This window comes from Amblyomma mixtum, chromosome 8 (genome assembly GCF_055824585.1).
Source record: "Amblyomma mixtum isolate Tamu chromosome 8, ASM5582458v1, whole genome shotgun sequence".
NCBI lineage: Eukaryota > Metazoa > Arthropoda > Arachnida > Ixodida > Ixodidae > Amblyomma > Amblyomma mixtum.
Window position 1 is genome coordinate 94,950,026 of NC_143019.1, and position 17,826 is coordinate 94,967,851.

Genomic DNA, 17,826 nt, shown 5'->3' on the forward strand with positions numbered 1-17,826 from the left:
CCCGTACTGCGTCGACCTTGGTTTGAAGAAGGCTTAGTGCACATGTGATTGCCTACGAAGGTATGTATCCAGTACACTTCTTGGAACTTGCTTCTAGGACAATGCAGCATGCTCATATAACATTCGTTCACAGGACAGTGGGAGCAGTAAGCGCGAGGAGATGGCTTCCACAAGTGTGTGCTGTTCTCACACTTTCGGGAGCCTACATCACACAGCTGCGGGAGCCCTCAACTCGCGCGTCTAATTCCCACTCCTCTTCAAAGTTGCGGGACGGAGTATTATCGCATCTTGTTAATTTTTAAGGCATCGCTAGTTTCACTGTGCCTGTATAAAGAGTGACAACGCGCGAAAGGCAGACCATAGGAAGCACGTGTAGTTCGCAGTGGTTCGCAACGGAAGCTTTGCGGCTTTCTGTGCGCAGTCGCGTACACTGCTGCGCAGGTTAGTGCCCTAAGGCCCATGAGAATAAATAAAGAGCAGATACATTGTCAAATGTGGTGTGGAAAAGTGAGAGATGTTATTGCCTTATACTTATTGAGGTGTTTCTTAAAGTGCATTGTCTGTTATACTTGCAGCACTTCTATTGGATCCAATGTTTTTAACTTGGGCTGCTGCATTGTGCCATTTGTTTCACATGACTGATGTTTGCCGCGTTCTTTTTTATTTCAGAAATCCTGTGGGTGGGAAGATTACGGATGTGTGTCCCAAGCTTGCCACATTTGAAGAGTCACATTTAGAAATTTTCCGAATATAACCTATTGCTCTGCTGATGTATCATCAACCACAATAAAATATGCGTGCTATGCATCAAATTGTTTTTGGTTTTATTGCATCGCGCGGAGTGAATAAAGCACGCATGCACCATATATGCGAATATTCGAGAAAGATCCGCCAATGGACGTACTCAACTGGACGTCCGTCGTCGGGCGAACCGTATACCTTTGGCCACCTTTCGGACGGCCGACGGACGTCTACCGGCTGTTTGCGGATGTTCAGCGGACGTACAGAACATCCGAAACAGACCTCTGTCGGCCGTCCGAAGGATATCGGTGGTTGCTTGGGGTTGTACATTTTCCGCTCCGTTTCGCGTGACATAAGGGTGACGGAATCATCAGAAGAAAGCAGCAGTCGACCAATTACAGAAATGAAAGGCAGCGGATACTCGCGTTGACGATAGCCTTCGCCATTCGTTGCGTGCTCCGGTTCAATATTGGTTGCGAGGTGCATCCAATAGTGAGGTCCGGTCGCCAATGAGCCAATAGTCAGGTCGCTTCCCACGGACGTTTGAACGGCACGGCTACGTCATCGAACAATATTGCCCTGACGTAGAGGACCAAAAGGATCATAAAAACAAAATGGATAATGGATCCTTGTAGCGTACGGCAACTGGAGAATTTATCCACTCATTTATTACCGCTACTCTGCTCGCTTCATCCCCAGTAAACGCGACTGAAACACATTCTCTAGGATGTCCTTGAAAAACGGCGCCCTTTCTATCTACAAAATTTCTGCTTTATGTAACTAGAGCGCTGTCAAGAGTTTCGGTCGTTCTGGTCCGAACTAGTGCCTCTGGCTCTCGCGCCCTAGATTCTTCTTTCTTTTCGTGGGCATGCACAAGTTTCAACAATAAAGAGTTTGTGTTTTGAAGCCGTTGCCTGCTACGTTTAGTGCCCACCGACCAGCTCCCCTTTGTGGGGCAACGCCACGTAACCCTGCGTTTCAGCATTCACTAAGCCCCAAGTCTCAAGAACAAAACCTCAAACTCGACATTTTATTGAAGTACTTCCAGAATAATTTTCCGAAGAAAAAAAACAGTTAAAATCACAGCATCTGCAACTGAACGTCTTAGGGGCCACCAGCTCACCATGTCTAAAGCGTTGTCTATGTTCAGGAGTTCTGCTCGTATTTGGGCTGCCGTGTGTCCCGGCGGATTCGCTTCCAACGCAGGGTCTTTTCTTCTGGTTTTCTGTACCACCGTCGAATTTTTGACAGTCCATCACGATTTTTGAATGTTCGTAAAGAATGGAAAGCACAAGGATGAGGACCACGAGGCTTGGCACTGAGAGTGAACCAAGGTATTGCGAATAGGACAGACTAATTCTTCAGCTGACCTCTTGAACACATTGTGAGCGCTTTCAAAAGTACATTGCGCGCGTGGAAAGCGCCCGAACATAAGGCTGGAGCAGGTAGCTGGAACATTTTCTGCGCCGTTTCCTGATAGCCGTCAGCTTTATCATCAGAAACATTGCAAGCGCCAATGACAATAAATACAGGCGTGCTTTATGTCTCTACCGCCATCAGTGATATGATAGTGGAAACGCATTTTCATGCACTTGTGGAAGCCTATCGTCGCCGCACTGCAAGAAACGCCTCGTTGTTTGCGCCAGCACGGCTGGACTGCGTTGCGTGACCCACCGGTGGGCCACGACGCAGTGAACGTGTTAACCTAAGTCGGATATCGTCGGCAGACGTGCCGACGACGGTGCAAAGCAAGATCATGAGCCAGTGAAGCTAAACACGTGCTTTCGCACGTCTGCTCCTTTCTTTCTTCTTTTTTTTGTTACTTTCCTTTTGGTACATTTCTTTCTTTTCTTTTGGTTGTGCGGCAAGGGCCATAAATATATATCGCGCTACGCAATGCCAGTAGCCAACGGAGGGCGTTCTTGTTCCGCAGCCAAGGCTGCAGCGGCATACTAATTGGCTATCATGTCTTCCTTGCACGGTCCGTGAAACTGTAGTGTCATTTCTGTAAAGCATTCTGTCGTGCTTTGAAGAAACAGTACGCTGCATGTTTGCATGTGATGCGTTGCTCTTTCGGCGATTCCATCGTGACTGACCCAGCTAGAAGGCGTAGCATCCAAACTAAAGCTTGCTCTTACATAACGGACCCAACAAAATGACCAGCACCGTAAAACACACCTCCCTAATATTTCCTTACTTTTCCTCGGCCTACGAAGAATGACAGGGAAGAGCACACGGTATACGTACCACTTGGTGCTTGAGAGGGGCGCTTGTAGCTTTTTCCACCAGCCTCCACCTTTGCGGGCCCAGAGGGCATTAGATCTCTCACAGTACGTAACGACTGCGCGTGATCGTTTCGGCATTGGACTTTGAGGGGTTATTCCTGCAATACGCTGTTAGGCATTTTAAACTGGCATTGTTAGGCATATTAAACACGTGTCAGTTTGGGGGGAGGGGAGCTGAAAGAGGATATCGATTTTTCAGGCGTTTTAAGGCTCTTTCATCAAATTCATATTCATCATATTCATATTCATCATATTCATATCATATCATATTCATCATATTCATCAAGTCACACCCGCGGTAACTCAGGACGTTCCACGTCCGCCGCTTATGAACGTGGGTGGCGCTGATGAACACTCTCAAGGTTAGGTTACTTGTAAGCATAAATACCCCTGAAAGCAGAAGATTTGACAGCCGCCGCCGTAGCTCAGCGGTAGAGCACCGGACGCGTAATTCGGAGGTCGTGGGTTCGGATCCCACCGGCGGCATGTGGTTGTTTTTTCTTCTGCTTTTCTAATCAATTGGCTTTAAGCGATGACATATTCAGTAATATTCTAAATTGATCAACACCACAAATTAAATAAATATATTTAATCCCCTGTGCCCCTTGGTTTCTGTGGCTGTTGGCTTCTGTCATATTTATAACGAGCCCCTCATTCCCCTTCCCTTGTTTGCTTAATTGCTTAGCGAGGGCCTCGGTTCTGGCAGCCTTGGCGCCATAGGAAGCATAAGAGGGTTCTCACGCAGCTTCCACCCTCTTCGTTCGATGACGTTCTACGTCACACCCGCGGTAACTCAGGACGTTCCACGTCCGCCGCTTATGAACGTGGGTGGCGCTGATGAACACTCTCAAGGTTAGGTTACTTGTAAGCATAAATACCCCTGAAAGCAGAAGATTTGACAGCCGCCGCCGTAGCTCAGCGGTAGAGCACCGGACGCGTAATTCGGAGGTCGTGGGTTCGGATCCCACCGGCGGCATGTGGTTGTTTTTTCTTCTGCTTTTCTAATCAATTGGCTTTAAGCGATGACATATTCAGTAATATTCTAAATTGATCAACACCACAAATTAAATAAATATATTTAATCCCCTGTGCCCCTTGGTTTCTGTGGCTGTTGGCTTCTGTCATATATATATATATATATATATATATATATATATATATATATATATATATATATATATATATATATATATATAGTTTAGGTACAGTATTACGACAAAGGCGACTGTTCTTTTAACGTTTATTTTGCCAACAGTTTCGGGAATGGTATTCCCTGCCCTGACGAAGGGAATACCATTCCCGAAACTGTTGGCAAAATAAACGTTAAAAGAACAGTCGCCTTTGTCGTAATACTGTACCTAAACTAGTAAACTGGGCCATTCGAACCCCTACTGAATACAATATATATATATATATATATATATATATATATATATATATATATATTGTAATAAGACGACTCGCACAATTAGTGGGAACGGCCGGTCTTTGTTCAAGCGGTGCTGTTCAGCAGGCCAGCGTTCGCAAGCGCGCTCCCGAGCTTCGTCAGCTTCGTCTTCTATCTTCTTCGTCTCCTTCGTCGGCGCTAGCCGCTGGGGCAGCAAACCCCAACTCTCTTTATTACAATACCCCCGGGGTGAAAAGGCGCCATCCTGGCGGCCTAAGGGCTCGAGACGATAGCTGGGTCGTAGTAGGGCTTCAGGCGGTCTAGATGCACAATTTCACGGCCGCGGCGGCGATTGTCAGAAGAAGGCGTGAGGGGCTCGATCAGGTAGTTAACTGGGGATGTCTGCTGAACAACGCGATAGGGGCCTTGGTATTTGCTCAGCAGTTTTGTAGACTGCCCCGAGCTGCAGGAGGGCACCCAAAGCCAAACCAAGGATTGAGGAGCATAAGACGGCGGCAGACCTGGGGAAGCGGCGCGGGCGCTTTTCTGACGGTGCTGGTCGTGAGAAGTAAAGGAACGGGCCAGTTGACGGCATTCTTCGGCGTACGCAGCGGCTTGAGAGACGGTGGTCAATTCGGACGAATCGGGGCAGTAAGGGAGTATGGTGTCCATGATGGAGGAAGGCTCGCGGCCTAGAGAAGAAAATACGGGGAAAAACCAGTAGTGGCTTGCGTTGCAGAATTGTAAGCGTAGGTAACGAAAGGGAGAACTCGGTCCCAGTCTGAGTGATCGGCAGAAATGTACTTGGCCATCATATCGCCGAGGGTTCGGTTAAAGCGCTCGGTCATGCCGTTGGTCTGCGGATGGTACGAAGACGTCGTGCGGTGAACGATATATGACACTCCCGAAGGAGGGCTTCCACGACGCCGGACAAGAAGACGCGACCCCGATCGCTGAGCAATTCCTTAGGCGCACCGTGACGAAGAATGATGTTCTGAAGTATGAAACGGCTACTTCAGAGGCGGTCGCAGCTGGTAACGGTGCAGTTTCCGCATAGCGGGTGAGATGATCAATGGCGACGATGATCCAGCGGTGGCCGGCGGCAGTGAAGGGAAGAGGGCCATAAAAGTCAATTCCAACACGGTCAAATGGCCGGACGGGACACAGTAAAGGTTGCAGAGGAGCAGGTGAGTGCGGTGGTGGGTTCTTGCGACGCTGACATTCCAGGCAAGAGCGTATGTACTGGCGGACAAAACGGTACATGCCCCGCCAATAATACCGAAGGCGTAGGCGGGTAAAAGTTTTTAGCAGACCGGCATGACCGCATTGTGGGTCATCATGATAACTGGCACAAATGGCGGAGCGGAGATGCCTAGGAATCACGAGCAGCCATTTGCGACCATCGGGGAGGTAGTTCCGACGGTACAGCAGCTGGTCACGCACGACAAAGTGATGGGCTTGACGACGGAGCGCTCTAGAAGAGAGGTGCGCTGAGCGGTTGGCTAGGAAATCCAGAAGAGAAGTAATCCAAGGATCCTTGCGCTGCTCAGAAGCCATATCAATAGAGTCAAGAGAAGGTGTGAGGCCGGAAATAGATGGTGGGTCAGGCTCAGAGGTCACAGGGGAGCGCGAGAGAGCGTCGGCGTCGGAGTGTTTACGACTGGAACGATAAATGACCCGAATGTCGTAATCTTGTAAACGCAGAGCCCAACGTGCGAGGCGGCCAGATGGATCTTTGAGTGACGACAGCCAACAAAGGGCATGGTGATCGGTAATGACATCGAACGGGCGCCCATATAAGTAAGGACGAAATTTTGTGATCGCCCAAATAATCGCCAAGCATTCTTTTTCTGTGTCGGAATAATTAGTCTCCGCTTTTGTGAGCGCACGGCTGGCGTAAGCAACAATTAACGTACTCATTGAAACCAGGTTTCCGCTGAGCTAGAACGGCACCGAGACCAATGCCGCTGGAGTCTGTGTGCAGTTCTGTAGGCGCGGAAGGGTCGAAATGGCGCAAGATCGGAGGAGAGGTGAGGAGCTGGCGCAGCGTTGCAAAAGCTTCGTCGCATGCAGGGGACCAAGCCGACAAGTCGTGGCTACCAGCGAGAAGTTGCGTCAGCGGGGCGATAACGGCAGCAAAATTCTTGATGAACCGGCGAAAGTAGGAGCAAAGGCCAAGAAAGCTTCTGAGTTCTTTCAGGGATGTTGGCTTCGGGAAATCAGCAACTGCGCGGAGCTTGGCAGGGTCCGGGAGTACACCATCCTTGGACACGACGTGGCCTAGGATAGTCAGCTGTCGGGCGCCAAAGCGACACTTTTTCAAGTTCAGCTGCAGGCCAGCATCACTGAGACAGCGAAGAACACTCTCGAGGCGAAGAAGATGAGAAGGAAAATTCTGGGAGAAGATGACAACATCGTCCAAGTAGCAGAGGCAGGTCTGCCATTTAAGCCCACGGAGGATGTTGTCCATCATACGCTCAAATGTGGCAGGCGCGTTGCAGAGACCGAAGGTGTGATGAAAGCTGTTTTCGGGCGATCGACTTCGGCCATCGGCACCTGCCAGTACCCAGAGCGCAGATCCAACGAAGAAAAGTACTCTGCTCCCTGCAGGCAATCCAGCGCGTCATCTATACGAGGCAGGGGGTAGACGTCCTTCCGAGTAATTTTGTTTAGCCGGCGGTAGTCTACGCAGAATCTAATGGAGCCGTCCTTTTTCTTCACGAGCACGACCGGAGAAGCCCACGGGCTGTGCGAGGGCTGAGTCACGCCGCGGTGTAGCATGTCGTTCACCTGTTCATCAATGATGCGGCGCTCGGCGGAGGAGACGCGGTAGGGGCGTTGGCTCAAGGGTCCATGGGTGCCAGTGTCGGTATGGTGGCGAACGGCTGCTGCACGACCCAACGGTGCTTGCGGGGAGTCGAAGGATGCGCGGAAGCGCTGCAGCAAAGCAATGAGCTGGGCGCGGTTGTGAGGTGGTAGAGCGGCATCGACAGAATGGGAAAACATATCCGAGGAGGACGGGTCGGCGATGTCGGCGGGAGGAGTGAGGGCGTTGATTCCATGGGCGGCAGGCTCATCAAGGACAGGAGAAGCGTCGTCGAGATCGATGACCAACTGTGCCAAGCGATTCTCCCCGAAGTAAAGTGGTGGGGAAAGGCAACGGGTTCGCGACGTACAGGGCACCACAACCACTAGAAAGTGTGAGCACGGCATGAGGGAGCATGACAGATTTTCGGTCCGCACAAAGAGGAGAGGGTGAATAAAGGACAGTAGCGTCAGAGAGGGCAGCACAAGTCAGCGGCACGAGAACACATGAGAAAGCTGGCACGTCGACGTCATCAGCGGCGAGAATAGGCGCGGCGGTAACAGGGGAGGCGTCCAGAAGAGCATCACACAGCGGCGACAAATTAATTTCAGCACGTGCACAGTCAATGATGGCGTGATGCGCGGACAGAAAGTCCCACCCGAGGATGATGTCATGAGAGGAGCGGGTGAGAACGAAGAACTCAATGGTGTAGGAGAGGCCATGGATGACGAGGCGGGCAGTGCACGCTGCCAGAGGGCGAATGGGGTCAGCGCTGGCGGTGCGAAGCGAAAGGTCCGAAAGCGGCGTCATCACTTTTTTTAGTCTGCGGCACAAGTTGCGACTAATGATGGACACGGCAGCACCAGTGTCAATGAGCGCGTCAACAGTAACACCTTCAACGATCACTTCAATAACATTCGTAGGAGCGGTGATATATATATATATATATATATATATATATATATATATATATATATATATATATATATATATATATAACAGGCCTTCAGCGGAAAAAAATTAGATTAAAAGAAGACGCAGACATATGACTTAGGGACATTATCTCCAACCTTTATTGCATTGCTGTATTTCCGTCATGAGTGACAAACTAAGTTCTTGTTCCACGACGAACATTCACAAAGAAAGCGGTGCTAAGGGCTAGGAATAAACAAATTAGTTACATGAAGTCAGTAGTAAATGTGCGGCGGTCGTAACGTTCCTAGCCCGAAACGCTTTTCAAATAGTGAGAAAGTGCTGGCCTTGAGGTGTTCTGTATAAACCCGTACTAAAATATGGACGCATTTATAGACAAACATTGGAAGGGCAGTCTGGGATTGGGCCGGTCCTTTTGTGTGTTATATTCCACGCACTCCTTCGGTCAAAAAGCAGGGCCACAATTATTTTCTTATGAAAAATGCATCGCTAAGGCCTTTACATCCTAGCCCCCCTCTAATCCTAGCCCTAACGACGGTGGCAATTTTCAGCCTGGCATGAGATTTCGCCGAGACTTTTGCCACTTTGAGATTTACCCTCGGTAAGCGAGTGGTATAAGGAGAGATATAGCAGTTCGTACTTGTGGCAGTAGGAGTTCTGGAATTTAATTCGTGTGTTAAGATATGAATCGAATGGTTTTGCAGATACTTTATCTCGATATCGCCATTTGTGACGCACTCTGAAGAGTATTTGGAACCTTATTGTTCGCCTGCAACATCTCGTAGTTTACTTTAACACAGCCAGAAGGTGGCTTTGAACAGAGTGCGCTGAACGTTAATAAATCCCCATACTCTTAATATACGAGTGAGGGATATTTTCCCGTGTACCGTTTACGTCCGTCAGATGTGATGCTTAAACTGTCTATGGCGCCTGACTCTTTTACGGCCCTCTAATGATCACTTGGCATGCGTTACCTTTGTCTGGTTTTTTCTCCAGCGATAAGCCTTAAATATTACAGAACGATCGTCACTGCTTTTTCATACCTAATGCACCATCCGGGTCTTCGAGCTCCGGCGCAAGCTGAAAAACCCGTGAAAAATGTCGAATGCGGGTCCTGCTGCGTGTTTGGACAAAATAACTGACGAGGATTTCCGCTACAAAGACTACTAATGAAGCCGTCAGGGAGAATATAAAGTACGTGAAGAAACCGGTAAGCTCCACCAACTGGTGCCTGGATTCCGCTGTGGCGTTCACCCGCTGCAGTTTGCTTCTGAGGTTTCCCCACTGAGGCGTGTACAGAATTCTAGTCTCGTGCACTCTGAGTATAAACTGCCTCTACTGCGCTTTTAGTTCGAACGTCTTCTGCATTAGGGTCGTCGCAAAGATGTTGCCCAGCTTGTCCCTAGACAGCAAAATGTCTTGACTCACAGCCTCAACCACGTAAGGCGGATGTTCTTCGCTTAAGCATACGTGGTCCGGCCTGAGTGCGCATTTTAAGAAGCTCTCGAACACCTTCGTTTCGAGTTTTCTCGCGTGGCGGTTGGCGCTGAAGGCTAAGCTGATCTTTCGCGCCAGCGGGTTGGCATTGAGGTTGACTGTCAGCTCGTAGTGCAATGACGACCCCGCGACAGCGCAAGGGAAGAGAGCCGCGATCCAAATCCTCGTCCAGCTCTCCAATCGTGTCCAGGGAGTTTGGTGCCGCTCGAACATTCAGCGTCGAGATAAGGTGACTCCTCATGTAAGCTGACATAGGAAAGACGCCCAAGAACCAGAAGCTCAGCGCAGTGTATCTGCAGCGCTTACAGAGGCGCCACGCAGGGATTTGCGCGGACGCCGCGTACACGGCCGCCAGGACCAGCATGACTGAGTCGTAGGCGTGGTCTTGGAACGAGAATTTGAACTCGAGCATGTCCGCGACGCTGAGCACCAATGAGCACAAAACAAAACACACTATGAGCAACGCGAATGCATGCTGCGACTTCGCTACCACGCCGTGATACGAAAGCGTCTGGCTTAGGGCTTGTCGAGAGTAAAATACGCTGTTAAAATAAGAGACCACGCCAGAGAAGTCGAACCACTCGGCGAGCCTCTCGTGCAGCGGCAGTGGCGTCATGGCGACGTCGATCGCACTGCGTACCATTTCGTAGCCGTATGACTGTTCGTTAGGAAATGCTTTCCTCTGAACTGTCACATTCATAATTCGAAGAAACGCAATGAGGAGACTATGCGGGGACACTGAACAAGACAGCTGGGCCGCCTGATTTATCATGCGCACAAACGCCTCTTATGGCGGCGCCGACGGGAAAGACGTGGCTCTCCGTGATCATATTATTGCGCTCTCGGTCACATGTTCTCGCCAGGATCCTAAAACGAGTGAAGCGCGTCACAGAGCCCGGCGTCTTCCTGCATGACATCATGCACACAAATCCTGTACGGCACAGGCGATTTCCAGGAAGGTTGGTGTGGAGATTAGCCAAGCGCTCCACGCCTTCGTCCTGCCCTAGCAACACCCACACTGTTCGGTATGTTGTCACGTCTCCCTGGCTTATCAAACGGGCACATTCATTGAAGCCATATGGTCCCAGTGATGGCACCAGAAATACCGTCGCCAAACTGTTTGCCTGATTGGCCATTAGTAACCGGTGGAGACCTATGTCTTGCGTCAGCCAGTGACTGGAGGCCGCCGGTAACAGGCGAATCCATGCGGCGTCTGAACGGTCCCAGTGACCCTTGCAAGAGGCAACGACGAATGTTCTGCCATTGACAGTCAGTGAGCGGGCAAGTGTTTCAGGTTCCTCAATGTGACTTCCGAGACAAATAAGTGGCGAAAGAAATGCCGTCACGTGCAGGATTAGCCACGTCAAACTTACGTGCATCCTACGAGAAATGCATACAGATCGCATTGTATACGGTCTCGCTGCGGGCTTTCGTTCGTCCTGTTTGTGGACTACACTCTGCGTGTGTGCATGAGTTGTTGAAGAGCAGTGAAACCTCCTGCGTGATGCGTGCGGTGGGTGCGATGGATATTTCGCGTGCTGTAGGTGATCCTTGAAGTACGTGCGGAAAGGGTCCTGGGCGCAGAGGGTCTAAATTAATGCCTGGTATGGGCACCGTTGTGGTGACTGCGTTCCCGGACAAAGATAATGATGTGTTCAGCGCGATGATGTGCAGTCCTATTGGCGGGTAGTAAAATCTGCGCTCCTTACGCTGAATATTATGTTCCAAACATAAAGTGTTTCCATTTCGCTAAAAATAAATTTGCGATGCCAGGAGCTACTCGAGGCGACGAATGAAGCAAGTAAGGAAAAAAACATCATGCAACTTGTCGGCGCGCTTACGTACTCAGAGAAAATCTCCCTTGATTTTAAGTCCCGACAGCGCGTTTATTTTAAATGCGACTGGTATTAGGTTTTCTCCGTCCAAAAAAATTTACCTTTACGATTTTAGCCTTTACAACAATAATGTCAGCGTAATAATAGAAGGAGTGGGACATTTTTTTCGTTTAGCTTGGAGCAAGTGAAAAAAAAATTCTTAAGCCAATAACGGTGGTATGTACACTATATCTACCATGTCTCTCTTGTCGTGCCCAGGTAATTCTAAATCGCTCGGCACAGTGGCCAGAACCCCCTCCCTTAAGGATGCACTCTGCACGAGCGTTCAAGATCATGCACGTTTGTACAGGACGGTTGATGCCAAAGGCGGCAACCATATTCCTGAAATTAATTTGCACATCCCTTGAATGGTTTTCAGTGCCCTGCTTACTGCGTTTGTGGTGTGTATAATAAGCGTTTTCCTAAAACTCCATATATTATCCCAGTAACACGAAGAATTTATTGTGGGTGGTGCAGCGCGACACAGAGGAAAGACAAAAGATGAAGGCGACACAGAAGAGCGCTGACTCGCAGCTAATTTTTTATTCAGAACAGCCTGAACAGAACAGACTTTTGGACCTTAGTTATTGACGGACGGCACTGCGGAATTCAAGGGGTGTGTTGAGTGAGTAGCGGCGGCGTCGCGAGGATGATGCGCTCAGGCGGGGTGCAGCTGGGCAGTGAGAAGGGAGAGATAGAGGGGGTGGGGGGGGGGGGGGGGGGGGGTGAAATGAATTATTGTGTGAAAACAGAAAAAGGTGCGGGATGGTGCTGCTGAGACGTAGAGTGGCAAGTCTGATGTTCACGTAGAACGAATTATTCTGTTGTGAGGACTGCTCTAGAACGCCAGAGACTCTACACCCTTGTCTTAACGTCGGCCCGGGCATGTGTTCTTGCGTGTACCCTGGAAACTCGAGCATTAATCCGATACTCATCCGAGGCCCCTGCGCGCCGGCAGCGTGTTAGGCGACACCCATCGGCAGACGCGCCGCCGCATCGCCTCTCTTTTGTGTGTGTATAGGCAGGACGGGTGCTTTAGAACGGAAAATGGGTAGGAGGTATACCCAAAGGTATTCACGCATTGCGTTGTGTGGTTGTGACCTTTGTCTCTCTCTGAACAAGGAAAAGTCTTTGGTAAAACGAGAAAAATAACTAAATACGTTAAAAACAAAACCGAGCCTCAGTGCGGACGCCGGGCCCACGTACCCCAGGTCGAAAAGGCTGTTTCGCGCATAATATTTTCTTTTGGTACGACATCAGTACGCGTTGGTATCTTTGCATTCTGGATGCGGAGGTCAACTTGCACTTTTCCGCGGAAAGGAGAGGTGAAAAGTGATATGAGAGAGCAAAGTAAAGGGCATTCATCTATGCATGTGGCATGTAAAGCGCTCTGCTTAGGGCCTAACTACAACGCTTTGAGACGGAGAGTATTTGAGGAACGGGTTCGGGTATACAGTGCGCTGAAAGGGTGTTTCCCTGTGAAATCCGAGACAGCGCTTATTACGTACCACCGCCCTCTTGGTGCGAACGCTTGCAGACCAAGACCCCAAGCCTGTTAGCTGCAACATGACGAGACTTGCAGTTGCGCCATTTGAGGGGCACTTTCGTTCTTGGAACAATCCTGAGAAACAACCACCGGCGCTGAGCACAGGACAGTTGTGGTGGCAGTAAGGTCGCTGTTTCCAAGAGTTTCATCTTACGCGCTCGCTTATGGGCCTCGAAGGACATCCACAGCGGGGGCAGTTGTGTTCTCTTCCAGGCTATGACTGAAAGCACGTATGAGGGTGTACTGCAGGCTTAAGTAGAGAAGCCACCCTGAGAAGGCAAGGAGTAACATATTTGCATATACACCCGCGTAACGTTTGTTGAAACTGCTGTAGAAATACTGTGCTGGGCCAGTTTATTGTCAAGAAATTCGGCAGTGAATATTTTTGCGGTACCCGGCAGCAGAATTTTATTCATTTATGGAAATACTTGCAGCAGCACCCGCGTACTATGCCCGCCTGCTAGCTATGGCTTGTCTCCATTTTCGTCATCGTGTTAAATTGTTCGCTTCCGGTCTGCTCGTTCCAACCTCGCTTCGACAATGCGGATAACTTATTCTCCTGCATACGCGACCACCTAGTTAACATGTAACGCGCGCTTATTAGGATGCTTTCATTCATATCCAAGTAAGCGTTATTGTTATCCATGTCAGCTGCATTGCGGACGGATCCGCTGCACAAGCCCAGCAACGAAATGCTGCACTAAAAACACACAAAAACAACCAAGTGTGGGCACGGCCGTATGTAAGGGCCTGCAGTGGCGCCGCTGGGCTGAACCATTCGGCCGTCTCGATATGCGATCCTCAGCGAAGACTTTTGCACAGACAGCCACAGGTGGAATGCGACACGATTTCTCTGCGGCCGTTCGCTCAACCGTATGTTGGTATTCGACACTCGGGAATCGGTCCGTTGGATAGTTCTGGTTCGGCAGCCTGAGCAGGTACTTAAGATGGCCAGGAGCGGCGCACATCGAGTCGTGCGTAGCGCAGGTCACATGTTTACCCGCCGCCTTCTCATCGTCACGGAGATAAGTGAGCGCCTCGTGGAGTACCCCGAGCGGCGGTTGCATCATAGCAGAGCGCAGTTTAGAACTTCGCATGCGCTTGCGGCTCCAAGTGCAGCGCAAGAGCTGAACCCTGGACTCGTCAGCGGGAAGGGCCGCCTCCATGGATTGACGAGGTAAGGCTGAGAGCGGTACCTAATATGTGGTGCTCAAATTGTAGCGAGAGTCCAGGCGAAAAAGAATATGGACAGAAGATTTGAGAGCCATACATGCAAATATTAACGACTAGTCGTAGCTGGCAGCGATTTATCACTGAACGTGCATGCGTTTCGCCCTTTCTTGCGTTTTAAAGCCTTTATTCTGGAAGCGCAGTACAAGAAGGCAAATATTTTAAATTTACTCTTTTGTAGACGCGTTCATTCAGTAGCAACGGGAACGAGTGCGCAAACCAGAAAGGCCAAGTGGGGCTCAGCAGCTGAAAGCGCGAGATCCAGAATGGAAGGAAATCGAAAAAAAAAGCTGGAGCCATGCTTCATGATGTGAAAAGGAGCGAGTGATACGACGGGCACATCATGCTCGACGCACTCAAGCTGAAGACTAATCTTCTGATAGCACCGTGCAATCTGAAGATCAGGAACAACTGCACAGAACGGAAGAAGCTGTTGTGAGAGCTGAGAGTGAGTCGAGTAATGGCACTACGTGTCGTATAAGTGACGTTCACGAAGAAAGTTCTTAAATGTTTCGTGATGTCTCCCTCTGGCAGATAACATTAAGAGATATTTGTCGACCTGAAATGCCGGAAATGGGGAGTACTTCATTTCAAAACAAATAGGGACATTTTGGCTCAGTGACGAGACAAGGTATGAAAGCCAAAGGGGGGGTTGCGCTAGCATTCCAAGGATTGGTTTTACAAAGCAATCCCTAAAGGCCAGGAAATCTTGCCGTCATTGATGGCATACTCACCTGTCAGCGAGAAGTTTCACTGTTTTTGCATGGACTGCAGTGTAATATATTGCATCGACTGCTTGATATTACACTGTTTCTGTCAAAGCAGACTCTGGCAATCCGCGGGCACAAGGAATATGAATTGGCGGTGAACAAAGGAAACTTTTTGAAAATGTTTGGAATGCTTTCTGATTATGATCCAGTGCTTAAAGAGCACATTTCAAAGCAAAAGAGACCAAAGAGAAAATAAAAGACCCGGTCGTCTCTTATCGTTCCCCAGTAACACAAAACAAATTTATGGGCGTGCTCGCAAGGCATGTGAAAGAGAAGATTGTTTTGGAGATCAAATCCGCGCAGTACTACGGGATTATGTTCGACAGCTCGCTGGAGATACCTCATTGCGACCAGATGGTGGAAGTGATCAGGTGCCTCAGAAGAGAAAAAAAGGAAGTTGGAAGTGAAAGTAGTATTCTTGACATTTACTCCACTAAAGGGTTAAAAAAGCTTCTGTTGTGTCCCCTTATCGCTTTTGTGTGTGTGCGCCCCCTCCTAACGACCACTCGCATTCCCCTCCTAACGACAGTTCGCATCCTCCTCCTAACGACCACTCAATCCTCCTCCTAACGACACTTGCCCCTCGTCGCACGCTGTCGCCGGATGCCCCCCCACGGTGCGCCCCCGCACCCTCCTCCTGTTCTGGGAAGCCACTCCCTGCCGTGGACGCTTCTCCACTCCCTCCTTTCTTCGGGCGGCCAGTTCGGCTCCTACCTCGGTCGACGCTGGTCGCACCCTCTTCAGCTTAAAATAAACGAAGTCTTATGTACCGTGTGCGTCTTTCGCTGCATTCAACACAGCGACCGGACACGACAGCTTCTGATCTTGCTTCTGCAATACTACAATGCGTATAACGTTACGGGATAGACATAACAATGTGCCGTTCACAAAGCTATGACAATGCTGCCAGTATTGGTACCCAAGGGAACGTACAAGCCATTATTAAGGAGAAAAACAAAAAAAGCTAACTTCAGTTGTTGCGTAGACCTGTGTGGCCACCATTCCTTTGCTCAGAATTTATCTTGCATGAAGTCTTTTGGATCTATTCAGGCACTCTTTTCTTTCTTCGCGGCGTCAACTCCTTGTTGATCAGCCACACCGGATTGGCTCTCAGAAGGTTGTCAGTGACACGCTGGAACGCCCATTACGCTGCAGTAAAGTCAACGAGGGAACATTACGACGAGTTAGTAGCAGTCATATGGAAGCCCTCTGTAAACCGCAGGAAAATTTAGACGCTGCAGCAAAATGCATTGCAGTCGCTGTTTCTGACTTTACTTTTCTATGTTACTTGCAGCTGTGGCGTGCAGTACTGGACGTAGTCCATGCTGCGCAACTGTATTTGCAGACAAAAGGACTCTTCCCTTGACAAACTCGTGGCAAAGCTGGAGGCCATAAGCTTTTCCTCAAAGAGGAACGTGGTCGCCTAGTCCACGATGCTATTGAGCCGGCGCTCATACAATCAAATGAACTCGGAATTGCAGTTGAAAGACGCTCCAGGTTAAAGAACAGGATGGCAGGAGAACAAGCGAAAGATTCGGGACTTTCATTGCAGGAAGCAAATAAGAGGGCGATGCTGGAGTGGATTAGATGTTATGCCGAGCTATGCGTAAGAACAAAAGCGATTCTAGAGCTGGAAACTTCGTTTGAACCTCTTCAAGCAAAATGTCTTCTTGAACTAAGGAAGAACTCAAAGTTTCTATTCCGAAACTAACAACATTCTACGACAAGAGGAGTTTTTCTAAGCTGAAAGAAATCAAAACTAATTGGAATAATTCATGGGTCAGTTATAGGCTTTCCGATCTTGCATTATTATCGACTGAAAGCGAACTGGCAAAACGCACCAATTTTGAACAAGTGATCAGCAGCTCTGCAGTTCTCAAGGGCAGAAAATGAAAATTTTTATCCAGTTTTCATTTTTGTTTGACATTCTTTGCGGGTATGCCCACTTTTAAAATATCCCTGTTATTTTCGTTATCAGTGACCGGAAGAAAAGTGGCTCCTAAGCGTTCGCCCTTTCGTGGGTTCTTGGTCGTTTAACGGATGCGTCGAGTGATATATGCTGGCCTGTTTCGTATGTGCGACAGAGTTAATTATTTGTTCCCTGTGACCTTTGCAACTTTCTTGTTTTCTGATATATTCAAAATCTTGATTGACGGGTTGTTTGTTTCTTGACTTTAGTTCTTTGCTGTGCGTTCGAATTTTCCCTCGGGCTATAGATTTGTCTCTTTAGTTCTCATTTCTCATCCCTATTCATATCCCAGCGTGCGTGGTAATGTCAATGGTCTGACAATGTTTTTGCTCGCTATTCGTTTACTCTTAGTCATTCCTGCGGCTATAAGTGCAGTCGTTTTGTGCACGTCAAAAACTTCCATTATTTCTTACGCTGAGGTGGAGCAGCCTGCGGAAGAAACACGAACCCGAGTAGGAGTCAGGACACAGGAAGGCGCCTCTGCTTGTTCTCAACCTTCGCTGGTTTCGTTATGCCAGAGGTATTCGAAATAGTCCGAACTGCCACTCCGTTATAGCCCTTGTGACATCTTGATCTGCCACTTCACGACTTTTTCGCTATATACGTGCGCATATGGCTACGATTAAGTTATTGTACACGCCCAATGTTTACATATCGCGAGGCCCCTGTATTCTCACGATCTCATTCTGGACATTCCCCTGACCAACACCGCTTGCTCTTGTTTATTTCATTGCAATTCACTTTTTTGGGGAAAAAATAATAAAACGGCACGCGCTTGATTTTCTGTC

The 17,826-nt window shown here is 49.1% G+C and overlaps 2 non-coding genes across 2 annotated transcripts; both read left to right on the forward strand.

Moving 5' to 3' along the window:
• Positions 1–3,440: 3,440 nt before the first annotated feature.
• TRNAT-CGU (transfer RNA threonine (anticodon CGU)) lies at positions 3,441–3,512 on the forward strand. The gene has a single exon. It is a non-coding gene; the product is annotated as a tRNA-Thr (tRNA).
• Positions 3,513–3,930: 418 nt separating this feature from the next.
• On the forward strand, positions 3,931–4,002 carry TRNAT-CGU (transfer RNA threonine (anticodon CGU)). Its single transcript has one exon. It is a non-coding gene; the product is annotated as a tRNA-Thr (tRNA).
• The last annotated feature ends 13,824 nt before the right edge of the window (positions 4,003–17,826 follow it).